Raw genomic sequence first — 25,504 nt, 5'->3', positions numbered from 1 at the left:
GTTTCAGATTGTATCACACTCAAAAGAATTTTTGGGAGCAACCGGGAGTCTAATAGTGTACTGCCTGGTCTGTATGGTTTTATATAGTTGTTCAGTTTGTGCCGGCATGGTGATTCCACCCAAAAATATGTGGAAAATGTGTTTTTTTCAGCTAAATTTGAGGTTTGCAGGTCATTCTAGGTAGGGAAATGTTGGGGGATCCTCACAAGCAGTACCTCATGGACTCCTCTGGGTGTCTAGTTTTCAGAATTGCATGTTTTTTTTGTGAGGGGGCACGTCAAACCCCATCTGAGGCATCGGATAAAAGGCTTTGGAGGAAAGGAAAACCCTTTCCTTTCCTCCGATGCCTTTTAAAACATACCATCACCCTCCCCGAGGAGAAAATCACCTCCTCTTCTCTGGATGCACTGGAAGCAAATGGCTTCCAGTGCATCCAGTAACCTCTAATGATGTCAGCGCGCTGATGTCATTAGATGACATGGAGGGAGGGGGCGGGCTTCTCCTGCCTTCCCCGGTGGGGGCAGCTTTAATGGCCACCCACAGGGGGAGCACCAGTGCTTCCCCTGTGGGTGGGTGCTAGGATGGCCGGGAGCCGTCCGATGCACACGCCCGCCGTGACGTCGGACGGCTCCCGGCCTTCCGCCGAATTGAAGGGGTTCACAATAAGAAATTGAGTTTTAATAAACGCCAAGGGGCACTGAAAATGATTTGCTTATGGTACGCCCAATCTGATTGCCCATATTATTATTTTTTTTAAGTGGTTTGGAATCCTGCAACACTAAGTGCCAATTTAAGGGCACAAACATGCCTATACATGCTAGGTTAGTTGACTAGTCATAATTATGTAGTCACTTATCTAATGCCGATGTGTCAGAGTTTTAGCCTTGGAGGATTATTGAAAGATCATCTATATGACGAAAATATTTATAGACCACACTTTGGTGTTTAAATTCAGTGGTCACTGCAGAAGGAATAGAGATTATTTGTAGGCTTCAGGAACAGAAGGCAGGGCTGCTTGGCATCAGTACAGCTTTAAGGAATCAATGAGAGGAAAATTCAGTCAGGAAGAGCTTCAGCCGTGCGGTGCCGTGGCTGTTCGTCACTTCCGTTGTGGGCTTACTGATGCGGGCATGAGCGGATGGCCAGGAATGGTTTGTTCTGGCCTCTGGTAAACAAGAGACACGCTCTTCAAGTGGCTGTGGTGCCCTCTAGAACTAACTTAGTAGAAAACTGTGTAAAGGGAGAAAGTAGGAGAGGATGCCGCTTAATGGCTAGAGCGGCTGACTTTGAATCTGGGCAACCATGTTCTTTTCTGGCGGGAGGCTCAAACATCCTGTGATTCTGGACAAATCATTTAATCTCCCTGTGCTTAAAAATGAACATTATGTAATGCAACTGGTGCTCAAGTAAAACGCTCTGATACCTTCGGGTCGAGCTTCTGCTATATAAAACTGCAAAAAAAAGAATCTCTTGGTTTATAGTTATGTAACATGCCTGACAGAAAGTCCAGGCTAGGTTTGTATACACCACCCAGTAGCACAGTCAATGCGAGCTAGAGCAACTACTAGAGCTAGAGCAAGCCTTCTGAGGATTTAACACAGTTTCAGGCACAAAGGTTTTCCCTGGATACCTAAAAAGATTAATATCAGAATTTAACCAGCTTGAGCTAAAGAGCTTAAGAACAACAGACAGAAACCAGCAGACAGTGGTGGAGCACGTATCATTATTTAGAATACTAAATCTAAAATAAGATTTATATACAAATTTCATAACGTTATACAACACTATGCTACACTCAGCCACATTGAGGGTCAGTTCTTTAGCCAATTGACAGATACCTTTGACCATTTTACCATAAACTTTGGGTACAGACTTTAAGCCCAGGAATATGGTGCATTGCTCTGCCTGGGGCCAGGAATCATAACTCCTACCACCCCGGCTCTATCTAGAGAGAGTCCTACCCGCGCGTAGGAGATCTCTGCTGTAGTGGGAGCAGTCACATAGGCGATTCTTACAACACTGAAGGTTTGCCAAGTGGGCGCCAAGTTAAAGGAAAACATATTTGTTGAGAGAAAAAGCCCTACGAAATATTGGTGACCCTGAAACACAGTAACTTTTTTCCTTCTGCGCGTGTAGCACTTTATATTTTGTCTGGTTTTGTACGCCTATTATTGACAACTGTATATATGGTAATTATTTGGCATGGCTCTTCTCTTCTAACACTAATGTCTTAAAACCTAAGAATGTAAACCGTGACCTCAAGACATTTTCTAAATGGAATGTAAACATTTTTTTCTATTGTATCTGGTGCTTGTGCAATTTGATGTGCAGTGGTCAAAAATCTCAAAAGATAAAGACTAGGATCAGGCAACATAGGAGCTAAAACTGATGCAAGGCTTTTAACGCACCTACAATAATGAAAAGGATCAAAAATGGCTGTGAAAAGGTGGCCTGGTATATGCTGTCCACTAATTAAAATGGGCACCATATATCAGTCCACACAACCCTTTTGATGTAGGATGTCAAAGATAACCTTATTGGAAGCTATCCTAGTGGTAGCTATGGAGAGCAGCCTTCAGGCTTGATCTTGAAGGAATGTAAAGCACCTTGTTTTACCAGAATAACATCTCCTGAATGACTAAATAAAAGGAGAACCACACAGTAGTTATATAAAAATGTGTATTTATTAATATAACTATCTCTACTATCCTCTACAATACCGAATCCGAGATTGGATAGAATTATCCTTGGACGCGGCCCTCCCTGTCAAACACCTCCCCAGTAAGAGGGGATCTTTTAAGTCTCCCTGGTTTACTTCGGTATTGCAGGAACTATGGAAAAAATGCAAAAGACTCGAACGTCTCTGGAAGAAAGACTGGTCTCAAGTCAGCAAAGAAACCTATAAACTGACCATGAGGCAATACAAAACCCTTATCAAAAATACGCAAGCCACCTACTACGAAGAAAAAATCCTAGCTGCCTCCAACTCCTCTAAAGAGACTTACCGCATTGTAAAAACCCTGATGAAAGTTCCCGAACCGCCGCCGGCCGCTGACCCCACCGGCACCAGATGTACCCAACTCGCGGAGTACTTCTTATCTAAAATCCGCAAGATCTTAATGACCTTCCCCATACCCCAACCCCCCACCCGCCCACCAACAGGGCCTATCGATCAAGACGCCCCAGCCCATAAGGCCTTCCTCCCCATCTCCATCGAGAGGTTGATGACCACTCTCAACCTTGTGAAGAGTGGCTCCCCGGACGACCCAGCCCCTATGAGTAAACTGAAACTAGTAGCCCCCAAAATATACCCTCTTCTCACCAGGCTGATAAATGCCTCCCTTTCCAGCGGGACAGTCCCTGTCAACTGGAAAAGTGCGATAGTACGAGCACTTATCAAAAAACCCAACATAGACCCCCTGGAGCCCTCAAACTTCAGACCCATCTCCCTCCTCCCAGGCATCAGCAAAGTGGCAGAAAGAATCGTAAATGAACAGCTCTCAACATTTCTAGAGACTAACAACCTCCTTCGCCACTCCCAGACAGGGTTCAGACCAGGGCAGGGGACTGACACCGCCCTCATGGCGGTAACAGAGGAGACAAGGTCGATCTTGGATGCAGGGGGATCAGTGGCAGTGATCCTCCTGGACCTGAGCGCAGGCTTCGACACGGTGGACCACACCATCCTCATCCACCGTCTCCAACAAACCGGCATCTCTGGGACCGCCCTGGCTACAATCAATCTTGGAACACAGGACCTTCCAAGTAGCAGATAACTATGGTCGCTCCAAAGCTCTCTCCCTGAACTGTGGGGTTCCACAGGGATCCTCCCTGAGCCCCACCCTTTTTAATGTTTACATGGCCCCTCTAGACGACATTGCCTCACTATTAGGCATAAAGGTGGTCATGTACGCCGACGACACACAACTAGTCATCTCTATTAATCAGGCAGACCAATCCATGGAGAACCTAGTTTCATGCCTCCATAAAATATCCAAATAGATGAGTGACTCCAGACTCAAACTTAACGGAGAAAAATCCGAAATTATGCTCTTAGGTGACCCAAACAAACTCCCTAAAACTCTTGCCTGGCCATCTAGCATGGGCACCCCTCCCATACCTAAACAAGAACTCAAAACCCTAGGCTTTTGGCTCGATCAGGACCTTGGCTTCAAAGTCCAAGCAAGAAAGACAGCCGGCATCTGCTTTGGGCTCATGCGAGCAGTTCGGAAGATCCTCCCCCTCATTCCCCACCAGTCTAGGAAAAATTTGATCCAGGGCCTCATCTTATCAAGACTGGATTATGGAAACGCCTTATACCTGGGCGCCCCAGTAGCTGTTATTAAAAAACTTCAGCACACCCAGAATGCTGCAGCAAGATTACTAACGGGGACGAACACAAGGTGTTCAGCTAAACCCTCCCTCAAGGCACTTCATTGGCTTCCCATCCAGGAGCGCATCGCCTTCAAAGCCCTGTGTATCTCCCACAAAATCTTACAAGGCAAAGGCCCACCCATACTTAGACCACTCATCAAGCCTCACAAATCCTCCAGACAGCTCAGGTCGGACTCTCTATATCTGGCCAGCATCCCCAGTATAAGAAGAGCGCGCACTCGCGGTCGTCGCTTTTCTTACAAGTCCCCCAAGCTCTGGAACAGCCTCCCTATCAACATCCGCAAAGAAAACAATTTGCTCACATTCCGCAGACTCCTGAAAACCTGGCTGTTCCCCCAATAATCCCTCCACGGGAGCACTGTTTAGGCTGTCACTTTAGCGCTGGGACGCCCGAGGGTAACTACGCGCTTTACAAATCCGCATTCAAATTCAAATTCAATCCTGGATCAATAGAACAGTTGTAAGTAGCACAATACACAGCGGGCTTCAGGGGAGACCGAACCATATACTAAAAAGATGGTATAACAATCACGACTTGACTAGACACAGGGCCTAGAACAGGTAGAATCGCTGGGACCTCAAGAAACCACCCAAGGCAGGGACACAGGGAGCCCACGGAGGATGAGTGCAGTGAGGAATCACGATCACGAGTTCCGTGCAACGCTATGGGAAAGTCGAGGTTGCAAAGTTACAGTTTAAGGACACTACTACGAGGACTTAAAGCAAACCCTTTGGCACATAGGAGGTTCTAGAGCCAACCCACCAGTGAGTACCAAAGTACCCTTGTTACCTGTCCCAGAGGAGCCGGGTGCATAGGGGTCAAGTGGTGATGGAAATCTTCATCGTTTTCAATTGAGAGCTGTAAAGAAGTACTACTGCCAGGAAGGCGAAGAGTTTCTGGTGGAATACAAGCCTGGATTCTAGGTCAGAGGAACTTGAAAGCAGAGGGGACAGAGTCTGGGTCACTTTAGGTGACCCGGGGCTCGGTAGTCGAATGCCTACCGATGTCGGGTGCTTCAGGTGCGAAGAAGGGATGCTTGACTCTGCAGCCACGGGGACCAAGAGATGTCGAGGATGACCAGGATCCGGAGATGAGCTATCCCACGAAGGATGTTGAGTGCTGAGGGGGTCGATGTCCAGCTGGAGCACAAACAAGCCTTGGCACATGCAACCCACACAGGAATGACAGACAGGTTACGGTGTGGACCAGCAAGATCCAGGGGACTCTCCAAGCAATGGGAAGTCAGGGGACGTGTGGAACAACAAGGGAAGCCCAAGAACAAACCCACAGATCAACAGACCAGGGATCGTGAGGAGACCTCAAGCAAGTTTACAAAGCACCAGCCCACAGAGCACTCAGTGAGTGGAGGACGGATATCTTCAGTGTAAATACTGCTGGGGGTCAGGACTACTTGGAAACCAATGCACAAACTCGGGAATCGCCAACAAGCATATGCAATTGCAAATGGACAAAGCGCACAGGGGTTTGAGTTATGCGGTCCCCATGAGGGACACTGGCCTAAGACTATAAGACTTGCTGGGAGGGCAGATCGACCTCAGGGGCCTTCAGAAACCCACCTCCATTGTTGCTCAAATCTTTGGAGTCCTCAGGAGCTGGGGAGAAGCAAACTGGTCAGATGCGCTTAGGTGCATGCAACTGCAGGGGAGTAACTCCTTTACTCCAGGGGAGAATCTTCACTCGTGCAACTTCGTGAAGGCAGTCAAAGTACTTGGTTTCTTCTTAGTAGAATCTTGTCCAGGTAACATCTAAAGTCCTGTAGCCAGGTAACCCACTTTATACCCATGGGAAGGGGTTGGACAGATTCAGGAAACCCTCCTAGGGGAGGGGCCGTACAGAGGGGTGGCTTCATCCATGTCCTTTGTACAGTTTTGTACAAGAGCAGGAGCCAATGGCTCCCTTCACTGGTGTGAGCTGGACTACGCATGGGGACACCAAATGTGCCCACAGTGCACACTTTCTGGCACTCTCAGAGTGCAAAACCAAAGGCGATGAAGGACAGAGTGTTGAACATTGCAAGCACTCACCCCCAGTCAACTGATCTGGGTTTAACCCATCATCCTTCTTTAGCTCACTCCACCACCCCAGTTCAAGCATGGCTATATGCAAATCAATCTGACCCTGTGCCTCATGGGAACAGTCCAGCCCGAACTGCCAAGCCATGTCTTCCCTGGACAGGAAACTAGCATCCTGGGACCGGTTTCGGGCTCACAGCCCTCATCAGCCAGGCTATCTTGAATCCAGTGGCAAAGTGAGAAAGGGACCCACGTCTGGGCATACCCTGCCAACTTAGGACGAACAAAGCAAAACCAAAGGGATGATGGACGGAGTGTTGAACTTTGCAAGCACTCACCCCCAGTCAACTGATCTGGGTTTAATCCATCATCATTATTTAGCTCACTCGGCCACCCCAGTTCAGACATGGCTATATGCAAATCAGTCTGACCCTGTGCCTCATGGGAACAGTCCAGCCCGAACTGCCAAGCCATGCCTTCCCTGGACTGGAAACGAGCAACCTGGGACCGGTTTCAGGCTTACAGCCCTCATCAGCCAGGCTATCTTGACTCCAGTGGCAAAGTGAGCAAGGGACCCACGTCTGGGCATACCCTGCCAACTTAGGGCGAACAAAGCAAAACCAAAAGGGATGATGGATGGAGTGTTGAACATTGCAAGCACTCACCCCCAGTCAACTGATCAGGGTTTCATCCATCATCATTCTTTAGCTCTATCCACCACCCCAGTTCAGAGTGCATCCACCCAATCCCAATACACTGAACCCGGTCTGGGAGGTGGTCATGCCTTTGTCTGCTCAAGCTTGGCTCAGCAGCAGGAGAGCAGATTCATGTCTGTGGTTGGCAGCATCCATTTTGCGCTGCCTAGGTCGAGAAAGCAGGTATCGGGTAGACTGAGAATAGTCTCCAAAGACTGCAGAGGGGCCCTACTCATGCAGGGGCACCCTCTCACGTAAAACCCAGCACCCTGCCTTCAGTATTGATAAGGCCTGCCATAGGGGTTTTTAAGTGCAGTGATTTAGATAGATATAGTGAACTTATATCTAAGTAAGTGGTGCAAGCACCAGATTATACAGGCTTCTGTAGCAGACCTGGGGTGTCATTTTGAATGGCCTCTCATAGGTGGCATAATACATGCTTCAGACAATGTAAAGCCCCTGGGGTACCTATGCCCTGGGTACATGGTGTACCATATACTATCCAATCTGGAGTGTACCTAAAGTACACATATAGCAATTTAAGGGAGAAAGCAGATAGACTGGGGTCCTGGATAGCAGGATCCCAGTCAGACTAGTCAAAAACAGAGAGACATCAGTAAAAAGTGGGGGTAACCATAAGAAGCAGATCCTAATTTCGTACAATGGCAAATAGATTACATTATCACAAAACCATCAAGAGGCTGAGACCTACACACAATGCCCTGCAACCAATAATGCAAATGTATCCAATGATGCACATCCATTAAGTAGGGTCTAAACACGACAGAGGGATGGAATTCCATCATAAGGAATTAATACTGACAGTCATATATTTACTCGCTATGCATGCCTCGCAATAACAGGCTATTCTAAATGTATGGTATTCTCTAACATTAAACTTTTGTCCATTAATTAATTTACTATTTGTCAGGAAGGTATTGTGTAAGACACAAACATTAGAAATTATAAAGCTATAGTTATAACTTAAATATATATTTTACTCTTTATATACAAACCCAGCATAAACTAGACAAACATTGCAAAATTCTAAAGTTATAAATTAAATTGAGAATTTACGCACCATCATCAAATCACTATAAGTTGCACACCTCCATACAAAGTGTTGTCAGCTCGCTAGCCACACTACATTAACTATAAGTTGGCATTCAGCCATGTTCAGTATTCTCACAAATGAGATCATTTGAGGTGTAATAAGGGTTGTTATGAGTGCAATGATTTCCCATGGTATAAATGATGTAATATGAAAAGTTTGAAGCAGTGCATCCTAAAGGTATGAGTTGTAGTTGATTCAATGTGGAAGGTAGTTTAGTGGTGTGTCATAGGGTGACATGTACTACAGTGTGTTACAACGTAGAGGCATAGAGTGGAGTGGTAAAGACTCAGGTACAGTTGAGTAGTGTCTCATAGAGGACACTGGGATAAAGTGGCATGGAGTGGCATAGAGGCTGTTGTGTAGAATGGCGTACAATAGATTAGAATGGAGTAGAGGGTCGAGGAATGGAGAGACCTAGACTGGAGTAGAGCAGAGTAGCATAGAGTAGAGGGCGTGGCGTAGAGTAAAATGGAGCGGAATGTCATAGAGTGGTGTGTCATACAGTGTCTTAGAGTGGAGAGGTATACAGGGGAATGGTGTACAGTGTAAGGCATTTCGTAGAGTAGAGTGACGTACCATTGAGTAGAGTGGTGATGAGTGCCATAAAGTGGAGTGCTGTGTCTTAAAGTGAAAGGGTGTGTCAAGGAGTGCAGTGGAGTGGAGTGGAGTGGCGTGTTGTACAGTGTTGTAAATTGGCCTACAATGTAGTAGCATAGAGTGGAGTAGAGTGTTAAGGTGCAGTGGCGTGGAGGTGAGAGGCGTGTCATGGAGTGGCGTATCGTACAGTATCATAAAGTGGAATATATTGTCGTAGAGTGGAGTGACAGAGTGTTGTGGAGTAGAGTGGAGTGCTGTCTACCAGACTGGTATACTATACATTGTGTTAGAGTGGAGGGGCGTAGAGTGGAGTGCAGTATAGTAGTGTGGCGTGGAGTGGTGTAGAGGGATTTATTTAGATTGTTGTAGGCTGGAGTACAGTGTTGTAGAATGGCATAAAGTGAATTAGAGTGTCATAGAGTGGAGGGGTGTAGAGTGGAATGAAATAGAGTGGTGTTCCATAGAGTGGAGTGCTGGAGAGCACCGTGTCATATGGTTCTGTGGTGTGGTGTAGTGTCGTGACCTAGATTGTCATGGCATACAATGTCGTGGTGTACAGAGTCATAGGATGAAGTGCAGAGGGGTAGCGTGGAGTGGAGTAAAATGGAGTTGTGTACAGTAGGGTGGCTTGTCATACAGTACATTAAAGTGGCGTAGAGTGTCATGGAATAGAGTGGAGCAGCTTGTCATAGAGCAGTGTGTCATTGAGTGTCTTGGAGCGGAGAGGGTAAAGTCTAGGGCTGTGGAGTGGCATATCGTAGAGTGGTGGGGCATAGAGTGGAGGAGAGTGCTGTAATGTGGAGTGCCGTAGAGTGGAATGACATGTTGTGGGGTAGAGTGGAGTCATATCATACAGTAGGTTGTAATAAAGTGACATGGAGTGGTGCAGAGGGAGATGCATACAGTGGAGTAGCGTGTCGTAGAGTGAATGGGTGTAGATTGGAGCAGGGTGGAGTGGCATGGAGTGTCATGTCATAGTGTCATGACATAAATTGCTGTGACATAGTACCATGGCGGACAGTGTTGTGCCATACAGTGGAGAGGCATAGACTATTGTGGTGTACAGTGTTGGGGCGTACAGTGTTACAGCATACCATGGAAAGGCATAGAGTGCAGAGGCATGTTGTATAGTAGATTGGAGTGTGTAGAGTGTAGGGGGGTGCCACTGTGTAGAGTGGAGTGGTGAGGTACAGAGTGGCATATCGTTGAATGACATGGAGTGAATGGGCATGAAGTGGACTGCTGTAAAGTAGAGTGGTGTGTGGTGGAGTGGAGTTGTGTGTCGCAGAGTGCACTGGTGTGGAGTGTCATACAGTTCAGTGGCATATGATACGGTGGAGTGGTATATGATAGGGTGTGGTGAGTGTCTTTAAATGAAGTACAGTGGAGTGGCATAGAGTGGAGTTTTGTTCAGTGTTGTTGTGCAGTGTAATTATGTAGAATAGAGTGGTGTATACTGGACTGGCCTAGAGTGGAGTGGTGTACAGTTGGACAGTGTGTCGCTTAGTGGAGTGGTGGATCGTAGAGTGGAGTGGCATAGAGCATCATAGAGTGGCATGGAGTGAAGTGCCATAGAGTCGAATCGAATGTCATAGATTGAAGTGGCATGTCGCACAGTGGGATGGGGTGCAGTGGAGGGGCACAGAGTTGAGTTGGGTGTTGTAAAGCAGTGTGGCGTAGAGTGTAGTGGGGTGTTGCGGTGTGTTAGAATGGAGTGGCATAGAGTGCAGTGGCATATAGTGGTGTAGAGTGTTGTGGGGGTAGAGTGGAATATTGAAGTACAGTGGATTATGGTGGCATACAGTGGAATAATGTAGTGCAATGAAGTATAGTGGGGTAGTGTGGCATAGCGTAGAGTGGTCTAGAGGGAGTTGCATAGAATGTAGTAAAGTGGAGTACAGTGTTGTAGAGTGGTATTGAGTGGAGTATAGTCTCAAAGAGCAGAAGAGCATACAGTGGCATAGAGTGGAGCAGTGTCGTACTGTGGTGTACAGTGGAGTGGCATGTTGTAGAATGGAGTGGCATGTAGTACAGTGGAGTGGCTTGTAGTAGTGTGGAGTGCTGTGGAGCATCGTGCTGTATCGTAGAGTGGAGTGGCATGCCACAGATTGGAGTCCAGTAGAGGAGCATATAGTGGAGTAGAGAGGTGCGGAATAGGGTATGGTGCAGTGCTGTGGCATGCAGTAGAGTGGAGTTGTGTGTCATAGAGTGGTGTGTCATGAAGGGGCATAGATTGGAGTGGTATAGAGTGAAATGGAATGTCACAGAGTGGAGTGGCATGCCGTAGAGTGCAGTGTGGTGTGGTAGACAGTAGTGACATGCTGTACAGTAGAGAGGCATACAGTAGTGTGGAATAGTGTGTCAGAGTGGTGTGTGGTAAAGCATCTTGCAGTGGAGCGGTGTCCGGGAATGTAGGCTTTGTAGGTACAAACGTGAGTCACTGGCCCATCTTCTATTCTGCTGCCCGGCCCTGCGCATGGCCTGCAGTCTTCATCTCAGGCCACTTCTAAGACAATCAGGTTGTCGCACCGCAAAGGAGGCGATTATCCATCTCTACACCCGGACTACAGTAAAGCATATGGCCTCTTTTGGAAAGTTTATCCATCAGACATGATCCAGGCTGATGGCCCCCGAGGGTTCGACCTTATTGAGACTTTGCAGATCCATGTCCCACCACGAACCCTACCTTCTGTACCCCCAGTGCTCAGGGCGCCACCACATAGACTGACCTCTTGAAACTCTCCTGGTTTTAATTTTTGTAATTTTGTAATTTTGTATTCTGGTTTTAATGTAATGGTTTTGAGTAACCAAACAATAAAGTATTCATTCATTCATTCATTCAGTGGAGCGGTGTGGAATGACATGGCTTGTGGTAGAGTGGATTGGCATGGGGTAGAGTGGAGAAGTGTGTCGCGGAGTGTCATGGATTAGAGGGTGGTAGACTAGAGTGGTGTGTCAGAGTGAAGTGGCGTGTTTTAGTGTTGAGTTTTATGGTGTGTTATAAAGTGGAGTGGACTGTCGTATAGTGAGGAGGGTATTGTTGAGTGGAGTGACGTGTGAGAGTGGAGTGGCATATCATACAGTGGAGTAGAGTGGTGTGTTGTACAGTATTGTATAAAGAAACATAAACATAGTGTGAAAATGGCTAAAGGAATTTAGATAAAATGTAGCCGAAAAATAGATTATGGGGTGTAAAGGGTCCTTTTTGGTAGTAAATCTAAATTGTTTCAGTGGTTTTAAAGTTTTATTGCCTGATTCACAAAGGTAAACTTACACTTTTGCTCATTAGGATCTGCTGTCAGAATATTTGACTGGCTGCTGAACGAGTCCCTATTGAACTATTATTTCCAGATATAACCTTTTACCCAGGCTTTATTTAGCAGATTAAGTTACCCATATACCGTGCCTTGGGAAATCAAATATGTAAAGCGGCAATAGACAAGCATCTGAGATTGAAGCTGACCCCACTGTGTTCTGTGGCCTTGAGGGGTACAGCACATCAATTCTTCCTCTGCTGAACTCCACCACCTGAACTGTGCACAATGGTGATTAATACTTTCCAACTTGAATCCTTTCATCGCTGAAGATGGGGCCTTGATAGTTAAAGCTGTTTTTGTTCTGCTTGTACTGACTTTAGAAGGGGAACTCCCCTCTGTTTGTTTATAGTTTGTTTAAGGTGCAGTTAAACGCAAATAAATAATAAATTAGAGTGCCACTCATCTAAAAAGCACTATACAAGTAGGGACAGTGTTAAAAAGGCCAGCCAATCAGATCATCTTTTCAGTGCAAAACACTGTGTAATCATCTCACTGTACATTTTTTTTCTTTTCACAGTGAGTGTGACCTTGGATGCAGCAACAGCAAATTATAGGCTCCTGCTGTCTGAGGATCTGAAAAGTGTGACCTGGTCAGAGACAGGACAGTTCCGGTCGGACAATCCCGAGAGATTCAACTACGCGCCGTGTGTCCTTGGATCAGAGGGATTCACATCTGGGAGGAATTTCTGGGAGGTGGACGTTGGAGATGGGGGCTTCTGGATCATAGGGGCTGCCAGGGGGTCTGTTGTAAGACGAGGTGCTTACAATCGGACCCCTGAATACGGATTTTGGTCAGTAGGACTGTGGGATGGACAGCTGCGGGCAGTCACCGCTCCCTTAACAAACCTCTCCTTTGATGAAGACATCAAGAGGGTTCGTGTTCTGCTGGACTACGAAGAAGGACAGGTTTCATTTTACAACGCAACCACCATGTCACATGTGTACACCTTCTGCGATTCTTTCACTGAGAAAATGTATCCTTACTTTTGGGTTATGTATGACACAGAGCTTAAACTGTGAGACCTGCACAGGGACTGAGCTCCTGTTTCTACCACCACCCTGTCCAGTTTTATGAACCACCTCACTCACAGCTTTACTGGCTGAGAGATTCAGTGTTGGCCCATCATTGATCTTGCATGATAGGGGGTATAAAATCTGCCCCTTCTGGGTGGTGTCACTACAACAGAAGTGAGATAATAGAGTAAGCAGCTGTTGCAGAGTATTCCTACTGCCAGCAGTGCCTTTCTTTACAGAAGAGTTACTACCTCCTTCCTGTCTTCTTCCCTGTTGCCCTCCAGCTTCCTTCATCTGGTATAGGAATGAAATCTATTATTGTGGTTATCATAGAGGGATTCCAGACACTCTGTTCTGTTTTCTCTGGGTGAGCTCCTCCCATAGTGCACAATGTGCAAATCCCCTGTTCACAGGATGGATCTGTGCATTGTAGGCGGGAGAGAGGTCCAGAGGACTTGGGCGCTCTAGGACTATGCAAAAGCCGGGGTGGGTGGAGGTGGGGGGGAGGGGGTGGAGAGGGGTGCTACAACCTCTGACCGGCTTCCACTGAACTTCAGGCCACAGACAGCGGCCTGCTGGTGGCTGAGGTGCCTTTGGAGTTAAATTCTAGAGTGTGCAGGGACATTTTTTATTCCTGTTTATAAAGTTTAACAAAGAATTTGCAGCCGGGTTGTACAGAGCATGAGTGGATGTGCACGGTTTGCTATTCTGTGCATAGGGGAGTCAAATGTCAGCTGAGCACAGCATGCTTTTCCTTACACCTGTTGGGGTGCAATGGCACAACCTTCCTTTTTCCTGGCCACTCCTCAACACACTTTCCTTTTATAAAAGAACTGATTAGTATGTATGTATGTATTGTGCACTTATATGGCGCGAGCTGCCACCCAAAGGGTATCCTGGCGCTTTAGACTCCACTGAACCATCTACACAGACACGCTATTTAGGCTGTTCTAGGGAAAAGATGAGTTTTTAAGTTTTTCTTGAAGGAAGGGAGATCCTCCAAGCTCCTCAAGAATAGAGGGAGGGAACTCCAAAGCTTGGCGGCTGCATAACCAAAAGATCGACCCCCCATCCGCAGCCTATGGATCCTCAGAACCACGACCAGATGTAATGAAGAGGAGCGTAAAGGTCTCACTGCGTGGTACCAAGAGAAGAGGTTCCGTAACATGGCTGGACCTTGGTCATGTAGAGCCTTAAAGACCAGGCAAGATGATTTAAAAAGAATTCGCTGTTGGACTGGCAGCCAGTGCAAAACTTTAAGTGCAAGGGACGAGGAGGCAGCGCGAGGCCGGGAAAGGGCTAGTTTTGCAGCCATGTTTTGGATGCGCTGCAGCTTAATAATCAAATTACCAGGGGCCCCCAGGAGCAGTGCATTACAATAATCTACCCCACTAAGGATAATGCCACGCACCACCTCTGGTCTAGCCTGGAGTGGCAACAAGGGGAGAATTTTCCATAAGGTGCGGAGTAGCAGCATGCATGTAGAGATGGTTTTGTTGACAAAGCCGTCCAACTGAAGGTTAGAGTTAAACATAACTCCAAGGTTACGGGGCAGAATCCACCGCCACCACATTACCCAAGGAGGAAGAAGGCCAGAGATCGGTCGGCAGAGAACGCGGAACGCGGTCCGAGGAGCAATGGAGTACCTCGGTCTTGGAACTATTAAATTGAAGGGAGTTGTTTCTCAACCAGTCGGCCGTGGCAGCCATGCAGCGATGGAAGGTTTCAGTAGACACCGCATCTTCTCCTTCAAGGGAAAAGATGAGCTGGGTGTCATCGGCGTAATTGATCACAGAGATGCCAAAGGATTTGATAAATTTTACCAGGGGGCACAGATACAGATTGAACAGGATGGGACTGATCGCAGACCCCTGAGGAACGCCCTGTCCCACTCTCCTAATGCCTGAGCGAAAAGGTGGCAATGCCACCACCTGATGCCTATTCTGAAGGTACGAAATCAGCCAGTCCCTTGCCAAACTTGCTACCCCGGCCTCCTCCAGCCTGTTGATAAGAATGGGGTGGCTGACCATGTCGAACGCGGCCGAAAGGTCGAGCAGCACTAAGAAGGCTGCTCGACCATTGTCGACCCGAGATCGAAGATTGTCCAACACGACCACCAGTGCTGATTCCGCACCATGAGCTGGCCGGAAGCCGAACTGGGCCATCTCCAGACAGGTGTTACTTTCCAAGAAGCTGGAAAGAGACCGGGTCACAAGTTTTTCCATGATCTTAACTGGAAAAGGGAGCAATGAGATTGGCCGATAGTTAGACAAACAGGTGGGGTCAAGTGTGGGCTTCTTTAGGAGAGGGGAGACCACCGCTAGCTTCCAGCTATCAGGAACCATAGCCGTGCTAAAGGACTGGTGACAGATGGAATATAAAGGTTGGAAAAGTTCTTCCTGGAATAGTTTCCAATATTTGTGGGGAAGTGGATCCAGAGGAGAGCCCGAAGACACCCCGCTTGCTAATGTACAGAACTCATCGAGTGAGGGGAGAGTAAAACACTCTAACCGAAGGTGAGATGTCTGTACTTCCAGTTCAACAGGAGCAGGGGAGGATACAAAGGTATCCACAGGTTGAGGGCCACACGTGCCTGAAATAGTGAGGGCACCTAGGATATTTGCAATTTTAGCCTCAAACGCTTTGCTAACGAATCACAGAGGGATTGTGAGGCTGGTATGTTATTCGCCGCGCAGTCAGGCCTAACGAGGATTAGTAAATGTACACACTTTAAATTGAAATGTGTGCAGCTTAGAAGGGAGTGGAGAAAATTACTGTTTGATGAGACAGAGAAGACAGTAGTGTACCAAGAAAAGAGGAGTAAGTTGTATCTTAAAATCAAGGTTCTTTTGGTGTGAGCAGAATCAAAGTACTCAGATAACTATGTGAACAAAAACTTTCACTGGGGATAATTACTATGGCTTGTCGTGAGTTGAGAGACAAGTTTGCCAAGTGGCGTGCCACTTTGTCAAAGCATCAGGTTTTCTCTCAATCCTCAGTAACTTTTCATGACAAGTATGCAGCTAATTTGATTGCTCTACCGTAATCACAAGATGGTGCGCCTGATGATAACCAATGACGCGGTTTCTAAAAATGAGAATTTTAAAGAAAAAAATCAGAAAAATTTGAAATACGCTTGTTCTGTAACTGTCACCAACAGGAGTTATTCACTGTCAGGATATGTAAAACATAAGTTCCCATGCCCTACGTTTTAAATATAATGTGCCCTGCCCTATAAGCTTTTAGGCTCTACCTGAGGGGTGACATAAGTATTACATAAGTATTACACAGGAAGGTTTATGCCAAACAAAACATTTTTCTGCCGGGTCAAAATGGCAGTTAAAACCACACTACAGGTTGCATTAGGAGGCCTGAGGTATGTTTGTAAACTGCTACTTTAGTGAGTGGGACAATGTGTGCTGCAGGCTCACAGGCAGCATTTAAATTATACGCCCTGGTTGCAAGCAGTACCAAGACTTGGGTCTTACATGTAAATTAAATGTGCCAATAAGGTGAAGTCCAATTTTACCATGTTGAAGGAAAGAGCACAAGCACCTGACACTAGAAACTGCACAGAGTCCTAATGCACACACACACAATTCAGCAGGAGAGAAGGGGGGGAAGATAAGTTTGGGGGAACACCACACCATAGTATATTGACACATATACCCAGGGTGTCCCATATTTGGTCCTGATGAAGACCCTACTGTAAGTTGTCTACATTCATCCCCTAGGGTCGAAATGCATTGTATTTACCATTGTGGACAACAGTGATAGGTCTTTCATGTGTCCATATACTATGGTGTTGTAAATAGATTGGCCATGTATTATAGGCCGGATTAACACTTTACATGATTTGGATGTATATATTGCTCACTGCCCTCCCTCTCTCACTTACCCTCACTTTTGCATAACGCTGCACTTACCATTCCTTTCTCATTGGGGCACCTTTTTTGAATTTTTGAATGCATACTATTATTGCATTCTCAGTGAACATGAGATTCTGTGTTTCACATGAATAAATGTACTGGATGTATCGCAAAATTGTTTTGAATTAATTCCCCAGGTGATGTTAAATGTTTTGTCTTATACATTTGTTTCATGTACCGACATGACAGGAGGGGGCATATTTACTAGTAAAGTGGCATTTATTTACAAGAATATGGTGCAGTCCTGCGTTTCCCCCTGCCATGGCGCTAAATTTAGCTGCCTAGCTCCAATGCAGGCACCCTTACACCATAGTGCAAGGGTGTCCCATTGCAGGAAGGTGTCCCTTTCTGCACATAAACAATCTTTAAATGGTGTTTTTAACTTCAATGTGTACTGTTTACTGCAGCACACATAGAAGTTGCAAAACGCCATTTTTTTAATGATTGTTTGTGTGCTTCCTGCACATAAACAATCATTGCCGGTTTGCTGTTTCCATGTGTGCTGCACAACGCAGCACATATGGAAACAGAAAAAACGGTGAGAAATTAAACATTTCTCCTTGCTTCCCCTGGTCTTAATTTTGGAGCTGCCCCATATTTACGCCACCTTTGTAAATATGGGGCAGCGTCAAAATCAATGGGTGTTGCGGCAGGACTTCCACAGCAACGATTATTGCCCTCCCATTTCATGCTAAGTATAGCATGAAAGGGGACCTTGTTTAGAAGGCAGCATTAAGCCATGTTAGGTGGCTTAACGCTGCCTTGTAAATAAGGCAAAGCCCCTATCGCCACCACAACCTCCTGAAAAGTGACAAATGTACTGTACAAAGCATCAGTATCGTCAGTGGGTCTTTTGATCTCTTGAATATACATCTGTGGGTTAGGACAAGTTCTTTAGTTAAACACCTGTCACTGGTCCAGGTTGCATCTATTAAGATAAGCAAGCACTGGAAAGCTAACAGGTATAGCTTTAATATGCTAACACATACACAAGTAGGCACAAATGTGAGGAATGAGGAGGAGGATGATAGCTTGAGCAGTAACTGGACAACAATCTGTGGCTGCACTTTGGGTACTAGTGGTGGTCAGGTATACAGCCAATGGGCATTTGCGGTCGGTATTACAGCTTCTATGTACAATGTGGATCATCAAGGGAGGGGTGGATTCTTAAGGAAACGTGATTCGGCAGCAAGGTCATCATGAACCCCCTGTTTTAGCAGCTACAGCAGGGGTGTTCTAAATGGTCTCTTCTGAAACGCAGCAGACAAAAACTCAAAATGAATGGTAAAGAAGGATGGGTTGATTGAAAAGTGAAAGAAGGATGGAAGGGTAAACAAAATGATAGGTGACGGGCTGGGTGAAAAGATGGGTGGATTAATGGATGTAGGGGGTTAAAGGATGGGAAAGAGTAGGGGTGAAAGGATGTGTGGGTGGCTGAAAGGGTGGATTGCTGGAAGGATGTCTGAGTGGGTGAAAGGATGGGTGAAAGGGTTGTCAGTGAAAAGGTTCATGGGTGGGTGAATGGATGAAAGAATGGGGAAAGGAAGGAGTGGACAAAGTGTGGATGGTTGAAAGTAAGGTTGAATCGATGGAATGGTGTAAGACTGAATGATGGATGAAAACTGAATGGATGACAGAATGTAAAGGTGAAATAGTGGATATCATTGGGTGGATAGTAGGGGGAAATGTTGAATGGTTAGATACTTGAGTGGTGGAACCAAAATCTCTTCTGGGAGGGTCAGCTTACGTGCGTTGCTTGCTTGGTGCCATCAGAGCTTTGGCACAAAGCAGAGGAGGGTATTTACATTTTCTGGCTACTCCCTTGCTCATCAGATTACACATGCATATAGGTCGTTCAGTAGAGGACTGGACACCATGACCTAATGTAAAGTTGTACACAAATGTGCAAATGCTGGGACAACACCTGCAGCTTCAATGCACAAGCAGGGATGTTGAGTTTAAACAAGAGGAAGATGTTTACGGGTCAGGACTCCATTTAGTATGTAAGTGTGGCACAGCTAGACACATTGCAGAACATTTGTAGAATTTCAGGTGGGCTTCTGCATACCTTGCACTGGACCTAAAGTAAACAAATAGGTGAGGATTACTGACTCAGTGAGGGCAGGAGTTACTGTGTTGCCTTATTGGAGTGTGGATAATGCTTGTGGAGATGTTTACAAACATGCAGCTTGGCACTGGGGCTTGTGTTGCAGCCTTTTTCCAGGCCACAGAATAAGCCCCAATGCAAAGAGACATGTTTTGGCAGTCGGATCATAATTTGGTAGGTGGGACCGATAACTACCTATAGGTTGGTCCCCGTTGCCGTAACAATGGCCGTCGGATACTCGTCTGATTGCCATCATAATCAGCTTCTTTCTTAATCTGTTAATATTATTTAATTTTTGAAGCAGTCGTGGACCCCCCTGAGTAGGCTTTGTGGGCCCCCAGGGGACCCGGACTGCAGGCTAAGAACCACTGATTGATTACATTGTTGTGAATACTGCTGATAGCAATGACTGGAGAACTGCATAGGCCCTTGGCCGCTGAAACCACTGTCAATGATAATAGGCATTGAACTCTATTCAGTGCAGATGGGATCCAGGTTAAAACAAATTAACTGGACAAGTGAAAGGTACAGGTATGAGAGGTACATAACATCAGAATGTGTACAAGGAGGCAGTGCAGTGACTCTGAGGATATTTAAACCGTGTGTTTTTTTTATGTAGTGTTTTGTTCCAGCTTTACAACCTTGTTGATCAGGGGTGTGGAATTTTATAAAATATCTACTTGTCCATGGGACAGGTTGCTTCATGAATCTACTTGTCCTGTACAAAATCTACTTGTCCCTTTGGTGCCATGTAGTGCACCGTCAAACAATGGCAGCACTCATTATAGAAGAGCTCAGATAATAGCCTCTCTGGTTAGGTCAGGCTCATAGTATAGAAGGGTTTGAATACTAGTGATTTCCATATTTTGCCTCTTTTCTGCAGATCTACCCTTTCATCCTTTCATTCACCCACTGATATCTAGCAGTTCACCTTTACTTTCCCTCCATTCATTCTTTCATCAGCCTTTCACCATTCTGTTTGTCAATCCATACATCTGTATCCAAATCTACAGATCCATCCCCAAACGTATTCATCCATCCATCTGTCCATCCTTTCGCTCACCCATTTTTCCGCTCATCCATTAATTTACCCTTTCACTCTTCCATCATTCCACTTACAGATCCATCCACCCTGCAACCCATCTATCTTCTCACCCTTTCCTTCATCAATACATCCATCGTCCATCCACCATCCCTGTCACTCTTCCATTCTTTCACACATTCATCCATCTAGCAAGCCACACTTACATTCATACACTCACTCATCTATCCACCCTTTCACCCACACAGCCATCCTTTTACTCACTCACTCTTACATGTTAAATATGGGCCTTTGTCTAAAGTGAGTGGTACATGACACCCCTGGCCAAACCTATCCTTACAGCTCCAAATCTATCTTTCAAACGCATCCATCCCTCCTCCCTTCCTTCCACTCATCCAGTCATACCTTCGCTCATCCATCCATCCACTTTCACCCCCTCCATCCACCCTTTCATTCACCCATCCACTCTTTCACTTATCCCTCCATCCAGCCATTCTATTGGTCTTCCATCTTTCACCCCTCCATCCTCCTTTCCATTCATATCATCCACCCCTTCACTCATCCCTCCCTCCATCAATCCATCCATCCATCCATCCTTTTGCTCTTCGGTCTTTCACCCCATCCATCCACCCTTTAACTCATCCCTCCAGCCACCATTTCACTTAACTATATCCACCCATCAATCTATCCATCCTTCCACCCATCAATCTATCCATCCTTCCACCCATCAATCTATCCATCCTTCCACCCACCCAGCCATCTATCCTTCCACCCAGCCATCCACCCTTCCACCAAGCCATCCATCCTTCCACCCAGCCATCCATCCACCCGACCGCCCAGCCATCCATCCTTCCACCCAGCCATCCATCCATCCTTCCACCCAGCCATCCATCCTTCCTTCCTTCCACCCAGCCATCCATTATTCCTTTCACCCAGCCATCCATCCATCCTTCCACCCAGCCATCCATCCTTCCATCCAGCCATCCATCCTTCCACCCAGGCATCGATCCTTCCACCCAGTCATCGATCCTTCCCCCCAGCCATCCATCCTTCCACCCAGCCATCCATCCTTCTACCCACCCAGCCATCCATGCATCCTTCCTTCCACCCAGCCATCTATTCTTCCTTCCACCCAGCCATCCATCCTTCCACCCAGCCATCCATCCATCCTTCCACCCAGCCATCCATCCTTCCAGCCAGTTATCGATCCTTCCACCCAGCCATCCATCCATCCTTCCACCCAGGCATCCATCCTTCCAACCAGCCATTCATCTATCCTTCCACCCAGCCATCCATTCACCCACTCCTTTAGCCATTCATCCACTTTCTCTCATCCATCAATCCACCCTTTCATTCAACCATCCATCCTTTCACTCATCCATCCACTTTCACCCCATCCATCCATTCATCCTTGCACTCATCCATCCTTACATCTACCCTTTCACTCATTCATCCATGTATATATCCAACCACCTTTCATGTCAATTATGGACCTTTGTCTGGTCCTGCAGGAAGAAGAGGCCCCTCCACAGCTGCTGTGAAAGCCCAGACAAGTCACTTTCATACAGTAGATGAAACAAATATGGAATGCATTGACGAAACCTTGGATCTTCAGCGTATAATCTTAAAGTTCGATATTCAGATGCAGGAATTTGAAGTGGTCGATCTTCATATCGTCCACCTCGACCTGTTGGAAATAAATGTGGAAAACAACGAGCTTCCAAACTTTCTTCCCATACACTAATGGGACTTCCTTTCATTTGAAACAAGTCAATTGCATTCCCCATTACTTCTTTGGAATGTAAAGGATGAACAGTATTATGTTCATATATGTCTTCACTTCTAGACACATCAACTTTTGCAATTTGGCCAGCTGAACAATCACTGTCTTCATCTGCAGCTGTTTCCTCTGCTCCAACACATACATGTTTGTAGTACTCATTGTTTTTGACCAAATACAACGTTGTCTTTTTGACTTTCCTAACATCCACTAAATCTTGCCATATTTTCTTACTCTTTGTCGGAACCCCATTAACTAGAATAACCAGAGGTTCCTCTTCCACGTTCTCTACACCAATTGTATCAATATTTTTCTAGAGGCAAATAAACAACTCTTCCCTTTAATCCTCTCTGTAAATCTGAAGGAGGCAATTTCCCTATCTTAGGCTCCATGCGAACAATTGCCTGAAAAGGATGGACACATTGAATCAAAATAGACTCATATGTATTTAAATCCATCAATTCAGGAGGAATGTCTACCAACTCAAGATTATTATGAACAGCTCTAGCAGGCATTCTGTTTTTATTTAATTTATTATAACAATATTTACAAATACGCTGATCAGAACTCAAATCAAAAGAATTCTCCACCAACAAATAAGTTGCAAAATCCTTCCACTCATAATTATTTATCTTTTCACTTTTTACGTATAAATCAACTAATCTACTTTGATGCTTATAATGAGTTCGTCGACAACACACAAGTAAAATTAGGCTTTTCACTTGATTTCACCTTAAACCTGGTAATTTCCTAGTCAAACTTTTCTGTACTTGAAATCTGTACATTGTCTTCCACATGACCTTGAATTTCTGTGTCAATTTCTACACTGTCCTCTTTTTCACCAAAATAACAAATCTCAATTTCTTCACAAATCTTCTTCACATCTAATTCAGTTCCATGCAAAAGAGCACTGTTTAATTGTTTAAGCTTAAGTGCTGGAATTTTTGCATAATACAACCTTCTCACTAATTTCCTCATTTTGTTATGATGCACTGCTAACATCCTAGAATGATGAAAAACACTCTGACAGACTTTGCTAGAAAGACAAACCAGTGAATGCCCTTGCAAACCTGTGTTTTCTTTCACTCTGCAAGGATCTAAGTCTTGCAACATCTTCATTTTCTGTTTTAGACTTTTCTTACTATATGTACGTAAGAAATTACGAAACAAATCGGTTGAATCCTGTCGCCCACTACAAATACTACTACACTACCAAGTGTACACTGGACCCTTAGTACGTCTCCCTAAAACTTCATCAGTTAACACCTCTTCTGCATCTCTAGGCACAAGTTTCTCTTTTTCAAGCGGACAACCGTCTTTCACCTCATATGCTCGACCACTGGTGTCAACTGCATGCACTAAATCATTCTCCTGGAAGTAACTCTCCTCATTAAAAAATGGCTCACAACTTGAACAATGCATCCATTCTCCAGAAAAAACTTTACAAAAATTAGTCCGATTAATTACTCTTTTGCATCTACTGTTTGATTTGAAAATATCAATTGTCTTGTTAAGTGTCCTAATTCTATTGATTATTAAAGTAAATAATTTTTTCTTAACTTCAAAAGCCTGATCAACAATCTTCTCTACACTTTTCTTTTTCTGATAAAAAGCAGCTCTCTGTTTACCTTTCCTAATGTTTTTTAACAAATTTAAAACCACCCTATTGTGAAACATTCGTTTACGAATGTTCCTGAATTGATTCTGCCTTCCATTCCTATACATATTATTCTCTCCTGCTCCAGTAGTAACATTTTTGGGGGGCCTCTCCTTCCTTTTCAAATTTGCTCTCTCCTTCTCTTTATTCACATTCTCATCAACATTTTTTTTTATCTACATATGTTCCGTAAGAAAGACTTAGTTGTCTTACCAGAAGCTTTTTTCCTGTTTTTTGAAGTATTTGTTGTAGAGGATTGCTGTAATTCTGTTGCTGTTTTTGATTTTTTTCCGCTTGGCATCTTTTCTTCTCCTCTTTATTTATTTTATTTTGAAAGTTTTATATAGCGCGGACAAGATCCTTGCGGATATCAGAGTGCTTTACATGGAAGGAGTACATGAGGGATCATAGTTCAGAGATAAAACATCGTCAAACAAATAAATCAAAAGAAGCAATCAGTACAATCAGATAGGTCATGCATAGGGTGCAATATGATCTAATGATCTGTGCATTAAAAACAAATAGAGGTATAATACTGCAATAGAAGGCATACATTCACTATTTGATAATAATCTAACATAGGCCATTTCTTAGGGTGCTATATGAGCTAACGATCGGTGCATTATAAACAAATAGAAGTATAGTACTACAAAAAAAGGCATTCACACACTAATTAATAGTAGTCTTTCTAATTAATAGTAGTATTTCTTAGGATGCTATATGGGCTAACTATCGGTGCATTAAGAGTGATTGGAGGTATGTTACTGCAAAGTGGCAAACATTCGCTAGTTAAAATTAGCCTAATGAGTGTTTCCCAAGGGTGAGTTCAAGTGGTGAAAAAGACTAGTCCAGAATGGCCGACAGAGGTAGAGAGAGAGGGAGAGGCCAGTCTAAGATGGCAGCCAAAATGCAAGGATTCCAGAGTTTGGTTTCTCTTTCTACTCTGGGGATGTCGAATTAGTCCATCTTCCATGTTGATTGAGGGGGGGAGCAGAGTTCAGCTTCTATGCTGCTAGATGGTGGCTTATCTCTGTGTTGCTGCTCCCTGACCGCGTTGGTATGTAGCTTCATGGTGGGCGATTTATGGTTCCAGCTTTATGGCCCCAGCCAGGTTAGCAATGAAGAGTGAAAAGCCCGCGCAAATACCAGTCACATAGAAGTCCGGGCAAAGCGTAAAACAAAGCCTGCATGAATGTTTGATATGATGTGAATACAGGTAGTTGCCCTTCGCGTCGCCCCAAAGGCTGTCTAAATAGTTTTGTGTGCTGTATTCCAGGCAGGGAGTGGAAAGACCTGCAATGGAACTTTGGTGGATAGCTCAGCGTACAGTTACCTTAGAAATCACCACTGACGCTGCTGCTCCCATCAGGCTTCTCCCAAGTTGCGCAGAGGGTGCCCCCAACACATCGGTAAACAGAGCATACCGGCCGTGTGAGGGGGGAGGAGGGGAAGCCTCCCGCCCAAAACGCTGCCACAAACATCCAAACACTGTCGCACCAGAGCCGCTCCAGATGCCCCCATTCGGTACTCACCGAGCCACTGGACGGCGGGGGGGGGGGGGGAGGTCTTCCGTCGAACCTTGCTAAAAACACACCAAGGGGCATACCGGAGCCGCTCCAGACATCGACCGCTCCGTCTTGAAGCCTTCCTTAGAGGGGGGGGGGGGCGCTTGTTCACTCCGACCCCCTTCCTCAGCGTCACCGATCCTGTGCTGCCGAGGGTGCTCACCAAATCAACCGTGAGTGCCTTTGAGCTTCTAGGGATGGGTCAGCAACCGAACTCAATACCCTCCTCCGCCTTGTAGCGGGGGACCACGTCCAACT

The 25,504-nt window shown here is 45.6% G+C and overlaps 1 long non-coding RNA gene across 1 annotated transcript in view; it reads left to right on the top strand.

Moving 5' to 3' along the window:
• The window catches only part of LOC144756191 (uncharacterized), a 57,776-nt gene extending 44,973 nt beyond the window's left edge, over positions 1 to 12,803 (top strand). The window contains exon 3 of the long non-coding RNA XR_013595095.1: positions 12,670 to 12,803. This is a non-coding gene — a long non-coding RNA (uncharacterized LOC144756191). The remainder of the gene's footprint in view (positions 1 to 12,669) is intronic.
• The last annotated feature ends 12,701 nt before the right edge of the window (positions 12,804 to 25,504 follow it).

This window comes from Lissotriton helveticus, chromosome 5_1, assembly GCF_964261635.1.
Source record: "Lissotriton helveticus chromosome 5_1, aLisHel1.1, whole genome shotgun sequence".
Lineage (NCBI taxonomy): Eukaryota > Metazoa > Chordata > Amphibia > Caudata > Salamandridae > Lissotriton > Lissotriton helveticus.
Note: the sequence above shows the minus strand (reverse complement) of the source record. Positions and strands in the feature narration are given on the sequence as shown.